The 9,315-nt window shown below is 37.9% G+C and overlaps 1 pseudogene; it reads right to left on the reverse strand.

Annotated features, from left to right (window-relative positions):
* Nucleotides 1–1,123: 1,123 nt before the first annotated feature.
* The window catches only part of LOC102759910, a 25,063-nt pseudogene continuing 16,871 nt past the window's right edge, over nt 1,124–9,315 (reverse strand).

The following is a 9,315-nucleotide window of genomic DNA, read 5'->3' on the forward strand; positions in this document are numbered from 1 at the left end:
TATGAGCTTCTAAGGACAGGTGAAACCATTAATACTGATCGCTACTGACAACAAATAATCAATTTGAACCATGCTTTGAACATGAAACGACCAGAATGTTCCAGAACACACAGAAAAGTGATTTTGCTTCATGTTGACGCACCATCACACATGTCAAAACCAGTTAAAGACACGTTAAAAGACCTTGCCTGGGAAGTATTAACCCACCTGCTGTATTCATCAGACCTTGCTCCACAAATTACCTGAAAGATGGGGGAAATGTGTAGCTAGTGATGGACATTACTTTGAATCAAGCACTTTTGATGTTTCTATTGAAATTATCGTGTTTTCTTTGATTACAAAATCCCCATTATTAGCCGATTAAGAGTTAATATTAATCCACATTATTAACCAGTTAATGCAGATTTTGTAATCAAAGAAAACACGATAATTTCAAGAGAAACATCAAAAGTGCTTGATTCAAAGTAATGTCCATCACTAGCTACACATTTCCCCCATCTTTCAGGTAATTTGTGGATACTGTCCCAATAGAACTTTTCTCGTTTTGAGGCAGACCATTCAGAGACCCAATTTTCCACTTCTTCGTACGTTTTGAAGGGCTGCTCAGAAAGTGCGTGTGCCATCGATTGGAACAAGTGGTAATCTGAAGGAACAATACAACAAAATAGCATACATATCAAATCACATATATATCAACATATGTGTAACTCCATCTATTGAAAAAAATCCGCATTAACTGGCACACTTAGTATTTAAAAAATAAAATATCAAGCTGATGCAGTTGCTCACAGAAATCAAAAACATTTTTTTCTCATTAAACTTTGTGTTGATGGGTCTCAAAACTCTGTGACCAACTTTTGGTCAAGTTGTTTCCATTAAAAGTACAGATTTTTAAAACTAATAACTTAAAAACTGACACACACACACACACACACACACACACACACACACACACCAAATGGTCCACAACACATTCTCCTTTCCTTCTGAAGGTTTTATGATGCATTGTAATCATTAATCAGTTTTTTTCTATTGAAGTTAAATGGCCAATTGAGACAAACAATTCTGAGACCGTTCTTCCACCACTGATTAAGACCGGGGTGGCCGGTATTGAAGATAATATTTATTTAGCCTTCTGAGCTTTCTGGACTGATTTGGTGACTGCCAGCTCCAGCTGCCTTCTTGTCCACTGCAACTGTCTGTTTCATGACACAAACAGCGAAATGGCCCAGAGGAGGGTAGTCTAAGAAGCTCTCAACATACATGGGTTTGTCAGAAACCATATTGACCATGGTAGCATCATCAGATTTCAGAAACGTTGAGCTATATTCCATCTTTTTTCCAGAATGGCGATCAATCAATCTTCTTCAGCTCAGCAAATTTGCAAGCAATGCGAACTGTGTGACAATCAGCACAAGTGCATATCTAAGCATTGATTTGGCCTGGATGGCTCAGGTTAATCACCTGAGCTGTGCAGCCAGCTGCTTCCATTGGTAGATCATTTTTATTGTCACCAGCCACATTGCCATGACAAACATCTTTGACAGACAGATTCTTGACATTGAAACCCACACTGTCCCCAGGAAGAGCTTCACTCAAAGCTTCATGTGCAGCCCAGCTGGCATAGGTCAGTGGTGGAGCATCAACCTCTGAACCAGGAGGTCATGGTTTGATTCCTGGTCAGGGCACATGCCCGAGTTGCGGGCTCGATCCCCAGTAGGGTGCGTGCAGGAAGCAGCCGATCAATTGATGTTTCTTTCTCTCTCTCCCTCTCCGTTCCTTTTTAAAATCAATAAAAATATATTTTTTAAAAAGCAATAGACTTTACTTCAGTTATAATGTTTACTGCAGCAAAGGCAACCACCATGCCAGGTTTGAGAACACCAGTCTCCACTAGGCCTACAGGGACAGTACCAATACTACCAGTTTTGTAGACAGCCTGGAGGGCCAGATGCAGGGCTTGTCAGTTGGACCAGTTGGTGGTAGGATGCAATTCAAAGCTTCAAGCAGTGTGGTTCCATTGGCATTGCCATCTTTACGGTGACATTCTGTCCTTTGAACAAGACATTATTAGCACTTGGTTCCAGCATGTTATCACCATTCTAACCAGAAATTGGCACAAATGCTACTGTGCCAAGGTTGTAGCCAATTTTCTTAATGTAGGTACTGACTTCTTTAACAATGTCCACATACCTCTTTTGGCTGTAGGGTGGCTCAGTGGAATCCATTTTGCTAACACCAACAATCGGTTGTTTCACACCCAGTGTGTAAGTCAGCAGGTCTGCACATTATTGGAGATATCTGCTTCAAATTCACCAACACCAGCAACAACAATCAGAACAGCACAGTAAGTCTGTGATGTGCCTTTAATTGTGTTTTTGCTAAAGTTTCTGTGTCCTGGGGTATCAGTGATGGTCATAAAATACTTGCTGGTCTCAAATTTCCACAGGGAGATGTCAACGGTGATACCATGCTCACGTTTAGTTTTCAGTTTATCTAAGACCCAGACATACTTGAAGGAGCCTTTTCCCATCTCAGCAGCTTCCTTCTCAAATTTTTCAATGGTTCTTTTGGCATTCCCACCATGTTTGTAGATCAGGTGGCTGATAGTGATAGACTTGTTGGAATCTACAAGTCCAGTGACAATGATGTTGATATGAGTCTTTTTCTTTCCTGAGTGGTGGTTTTCACGACACTTGTGTTCTAGGGGCAAACCTGTTGCAAAAAAGAGAAATCAAATGTTAAAAAAAATATTTCCAATATAAGAAATCATTTACATGTTCTAATGTATCTTTATTGACAGGAAATACAAATTCAGGTCAACACACCTAACATATATACTCTATCTCCTGATAACCATAGATTCATGTTTCCATTTACTTCAACCTCTTCTTGTTAGATAGCAGCAGGCCATGTGTGAACCCCTAGAATTGCAGTAAGCATAGTACATGTTTTTATGTCAAAAGTTTAAGCAGAGCTGCTTCCATTTAAAAGAAAAATATTATGGCTTATTTTAGTTTCTCTTAGATAGTATGTTGGACAATATATTTCTAACTTCATTTTATTACCTTGCTACTTCGCTTTACTTCTATCCATGAATTGAAAACATAATCTTAAGTGCCCTTCGAGGAGTTCCAGTTTCCAAAAATGATGCATCTAAGTATCCAGATGCTTTTTCTAAAACCAGATTTTCAATAAAGGTCTTTTTTTTTTAAAGGTGAAGAAGCAACCATATCATATCTCCAATGGAAAGTGTACTCTCTATTTCTTGATTGAGGTTGGTATACTCATATTCTGCTCTGTCTTCTTATCTAAATCTGTTTTCCCTAAAGACTTTGATCAAGTCATGCCAATTGAGAGGAAGCAGAGTTTGCCATCTTAAAGCATGCCTTTTGGGGATATTGATTATTTTAAGCTGGTTATTTTTAAGAAACATAAGCCTCAAGAAGAACTTTTGACTTTCCTGCTTTAACTGCCTAGAGCAGCGGTTCTCAACCTGTGGGTCGCAACCCCTTTGGCGGTCGAACGACCCTTTCACAGGGGTCGCCTAAGACCATCCTGCATATCAGATATTTACATTATGATTCATAACAGTAGCAACATTACAGTTTTGAAGTAGCAATGAAAATAATTTTATGGTTGGGTCACAACATGAGGAACTGTATTTAAAGGGCCAAAAGGTTGAGAACCACTGCCTAGAGGACTTTAGATAGAAAACCCTACTTAATGGAAGGGAGCTATCACCTTGGCATCATACTATAATCTAAGTGTGGTACACAGCGAGAAGCTAAGCAAAGTCTGCCTGTTGAATTCCCTTCTGTGTCCCATTATTCTGGGTGGCCAAACAAAAATTTGATTATGACATGTTTGCTTTTTCTCATCTACCTGTGAGTTGCCTACTTTCCCTTTGAAGTCTCAGACCCTCCGCTTACCTCTCCTTAGTATAAAATGTCATATAATCCTCAACCGCCCAATATGTCCACAAGTCTCATATTCTTACTGATCCCCATATGCATATACATTTTTCCTTTTGGTCATTTTTTCTTAATATGTTTCATGTTAATTTGATTATTATTCCAGCCAGAAAAATTTAGAAGGGTAGAAGAAAAATTATTTTTCTGCTCCCACAACACTAAAGTGTAAAGATTGAATAAGTATGATAAGATACAAATTTATTAAACAAAATTATTGAAATTTAATAGTGGTAGCTATTACAACAAACTGTAGTTCAGATCCCATGCTAAACACTTTTTAGGCATGATCTCTTTTGACACAACAATCCCACCAAGTATGTATAGCTGATCCTTGCTAGCCAGGCATTTAGCATGTTACTCTCAGAAGTTAAAAGGTTTCTTGAGAAGTTAACATAATCAAAATGCAAAAAATTCACTAATAAACTAATTACATAAAATTTATAACCACTTAATTAATCCTCCATGTTAAATACTAACATCCCTCTGCTTTCATTATTTCCTAGTCATAATCCAATATTTTAACACAGATATGTTCAAATTCATCACAAAATAAAATTGTAAATTTTACAAAATATGCAAAATTTCATGAAAAGAAAATGATATTGAAAATTACTTGTGAAACCAATGACAAATGTGAATCTTGCAGAGATAGACCACTTAATAGTTAAATAAAGGACCATTGATGAGAATGATGCAGATAGAGTTCTTTGGAAAACTGATGAAGCTCTTTATTATTTTTCCAGAAATTACCCTATTAATGAGCATGTAAATAAAATAAAAAATAAAGTTCAGGGTATAATATGTTATTATACAAATTTTCAGAGAAATTATACACACATATATAAGAAAAGTCAAAATCAACATCAAATCAATCTTTGTTCTGAATAATGTATAATTATAATTATAAATTCAGTTTTGTTCGTTGTAAGATAAGCCCCACTGGTGTGGCTCAGTTGTTTAACATTGACCTATGAATTAGGAGGTCATAATTGGATTCTGGTCAAGGCACATGTCCGGATTGTGAGCTCAACCCCCAGTAGGGGGCCAGCAGGAGGTGGCCAATTGATGATTCTCTCTCATCATTGATGTTTCTATCTCTCTCCCTATCCCTTTCTCTCTCTGAAATCAATAAAAATATATTAAAAAATAAATGTAAAACAAATATAATTTTAATTATTTTTTCAAGATTCCATCCCAATTAAACCTTTTATTCACAATTTTCAATGTGGCCCTCTTTTCAAGTATATTCACTTAAGTAGACTTTTCTGATGCTAATTACTCTTCGATATTGAGGACTTCCTACATTATTATCGATGTGTATGCTATTGGTGGAAGTGGAATTCTTGAGGTGCCTCAAAGTAAAGAATTTCCTGAGGACCCCATGGAAAGATGTGTTTCATGGAAAGTTTTATTGATGATGTAAAATTAAGGGGTTTTCCCCTCAAGGTCCCATCTCTGTCTCACTATGGAAAAAGTCCAATCTTGTCTTCAGCAGGGCCAGAATTAAGGCCACTGCCTAGGGTTTCTGCTCCATATGACAGCCTAGCCCAGCATCTGGCTAGCTTCACTTGTATTCCCAGCTACAGTCCATTGCATGTGGGGTCTGCATGGCCATGGGCCTATGGTTGCTTAAAGTCACAAGGCTATGGAAAGAGAACAGGCAAGTGCACCGGTGAGTGCAGGTCATGAAACAAGAGAAAACAAGAGTCAAAGCAAGAGCCAAGAGCAAGGGAACTTTTTGTCTAGGGATTTTAACCCAAAGCTTCTTCAAACTAACCAATCAACCTTTCAAGATTTCAAGTGCTTCTGATGGGGTAAACCACCTAGCCACTTTATTGTTTCCTCGGCTACACTGACAGGCAAGCAACTCCCCTGCACACCCCAGCTTCTACTGCACATGTTTCTGTCTCCCTCTTCTTCCTCCAACAATCCAATGCTCAGTGGGGGAAGGAGGGGTACTAATCCCCTTGGAGGTACAATGCTGCAATTCTTTAGGGTGTGAAGTTGTAGCTTCCTGCTCCAGCAAGCAGGTTGATGCTTCCCAGGTAAATATGCTCAATAATGTCTGACTCTCCCTTTGCTCTCTTCTTTTATTAATATTGACTAGCTAATTATGATGATAACATTTATTTTATTTATTTTTAAAACTATGTCTTTATTGATTTTAGAGAGAGAAAGCGAGAAGGGGAGAGAGATAGAAATATCAATGATGAGAATCATTGGTTGGCTGCCTCCTGCACGCCTCCTACTGAGGATCAAGCCTGCAACCCGGGCATGTGCCCTGACTGGGAATCGAACCAAGACCTCCTGTTTCATTGGTCAATGCTCAACCACTGAGCCACACCAGCCAGACCTATGATGATAACATTTAGATGAGGAAACAATTTCTGAAAAATAGAGTACCTTGCCATAACAGTCAGGGTCCAGTCAGGGGACAAAAACCACACTAGTTATTTGAGCATAGAAAATTTAACATATAGAATAATTAGCTAAGTATAAATATTGTTAAGTTGATAACTGCAAAAGTAAAAAGAGAATAATGGATTATCATAGAGTTAGCAAATACAGAAAGCAGCTATCACATCTAGGGCTAGACAAACAAGAGAGACTGGAATTATTAAACTTAGAGGAAGGACTCCATGGTGCTGATTCTCAGACCTCTGAAGAGGAGACACTGGTGACTTCTGGGGTAAGGGGAAGCAGGTTAGATGAGGCTGGTTCAGTAAGTATTGAAAAAATGGCATATGAGGATTCAACTCCTACTATGGGACAGACCTGTTGCTTCCAGGGTGTAAATGAATGGTTCCCAACCTTTTTTTGGCCATGCCCGACCTAAGCATCTCTAAAATACTGATCCCCCCATGACATATAATTTTTATTATTCAAAAAGTGAACATGGAGGAAGACTAAAAGGCCATTAACTTGGTCTAAACAAGCTTCCAAAGAACATGGCATCCATGAAGGAGAAAAATAAAAGAACGAAAGGACAGTTGAAGTACTGAGGAAGAAACAACTAAGAAATTGTTAAAAAATAGCAAATAAAGTTTTAAAACATACAATTGAAAACTGAAATGTATAAATATGTCACAATATATGTTTATATACTGTAGATGAGGCCCCTAGAACCATAAGAAATGCAAAAAATGCAGCTAATAACTCATTCTCAAATAGCCCCCCTTAAAAATCAAATTACTCCCCTGTAGTGCTTGTGCCCCACTTTGGGAACCACTGGTGTAGATGCTTCATGGGGAGAGGTGTGAGACTCAAAGGTATAGGAAATCAACATGAAACTAAGACAGATTAAGCAGGAAGGAGCATGTTTCTTCTTTCTCCTCCAGCCTTACAGTCTCCCAGTAACTGAGCACATAGCCAGCTGGCAAAGCAGAAATGTGTTTTTCAGAGTCCTGGCATCAGCATCACAAAGAATAAAGAAGGGTGATTTGAATCTGAGAGATAATAGCTTCACACCTGGCACAGCCCACCTTTTTAGCTACTCCATGTCCATTAACATCCTTCTACACATATTTGAACTTCAATACAATAAAAATAACAACGTGTTTCCAACACTAACACAACGCAGTTATTGTTCATAAAATCAAAGATTTTTTTTTTCATATTCCCCGTCGAATGAGGAGACAAGAAGTAACAACAGCCATTGCATCCAACTTTGGGAGACAGTTACACTATTCATCTCTGGCACGCTTGCCTAAGAAGTCAGCTGGTGATGGTAGAAGCAGGATTTGAAACCCAAACTGTCTCAAAATCTGAAACTCTTTACAAGGCAACCAAGTGTCTCTCAATACTAAACCTCTATGTCAAAGTAATATAGATACTGCTTCAGTGTAATATAAGGTGGTTACACCTAAACAACATGAAAAATTATGACAGTCAAAAACAATAAACTGGAGAAAATAAACTGAATAATCCAATTCTGACTGGAGTCTTATATTAGCATATCTGGTAACAATAAAATTTTGAGAAGTAAACTTTATAACAAAATGGTCCTGCATTATTTAAAGAGTTGGAACAATAATAACTTCTACAGTCCTTTATCACATTACCCAAATATTTAATCTAGTTATTACTTCTGACAGTTCATTTTTATGTTGTCTGCTAAATTAGGCATAATATTGTGGAGATCAGAAGAGCAAGAGTGAGCAACAAAGAGTAAGATAGACTCATTTTTTGAACATTCATATGCAAGAGAGACAGATTAGTATATGGCTTCTGTTATTCAGCACCATGACAATACATTTGTTGTTGAAACACTTCTGAAGAAATTTAAAATTTTTATGTTTCCTATATGATAATAAAAAACATTATGGCCTGCTGCTATTGATGAGATTTTCCACCTACAGCCAGCTGTGTGCAAATGAAAGATTTAAACTCATACTGTTCAGCCTGTTTTCCTTTTTTTTTCTTGTAATAAGGCAAAGAACACAAAAATAAAACTTAACCACTCTTATGAAAAGTTATTTATGGTATTTTTTCTGGAGGTGAAAAAATATAAATTTTCTCTCTAGTGATAACAAAATACAGTAAGGGGATCATATGTGTTGGAAAGTTAGACTTATGTTTTTTAAAAATATATTTTTTATTGATTTCAGAGGGAAAAGGAGAGGGAGAGATAGAAACATCAATGATGAGAGAGAATCACTGATTGGCTGCCTCCTTCATGCCCCCAACTGGGGATTGAGCCTGCAACACTCTATCCACGGAACCAAACCATGAAACTAAACCGGCTAGGGTTAGACTTCTGTTTTTAAAAGGTATATTATTCTATTTTGCTGAAAGTAAGGTTTAACATCTGAGACAAATGTTTGAAGGTAGTGAAGAAAGGAGCATGAAGAAAGGAGATCGAGTGACAGAGTTAAAGTCATCATGTGAGCATTGATTGATTGCCTGTGTTTGGCTATAATAAAAATTATGATATACCAATGACAAGAGCTTCAGGGTTTTCTGCCCATACGCTTGCCTACTTGGAATTACCATCAATGTTAAGGGAATATCACCTCATATTTTCTCTTAAGAATGTTTCTCTGCAATGACATGTTTATTGTTTTTAGGCATTTCTAATTTATCTGAAAGACCTTGTCTGCCATTATAATTGCTCAATCTACATGTTTATGTCTTCATTATGATTCACACATTTTATAGTTTTATATTATACTAGAGGCCCCGTGCACAAAAATTTGTGCACTCGGGGGGAAGGGGGGGTGCCTCAGCCTGGCCTGTGCCCTCTCGCAGTCTGGGACCCCTCAGGAGATAACGACCTGCTGGCTTAGGCCTGTTCCCGGGTGGCAGAGGGCAGGCCCAATCCCTAGGTGCAGCCCCTGGTCAG

The sequence above is a fragment of the Myotis davidii genome, unplaced genomic scaffold, assembly GCF_000327345.1.
Source record: "Myotis davidii unplaced genomic scaffold, ASM32734v1 scaffold229, whole genome shotgun sequence".
Lineage (NCBI taxonomy): Eukaryota > Metazoa > Chordata > Mammalia > Chiroptera > Vespertilionidae > Myotis > Myotis davidii.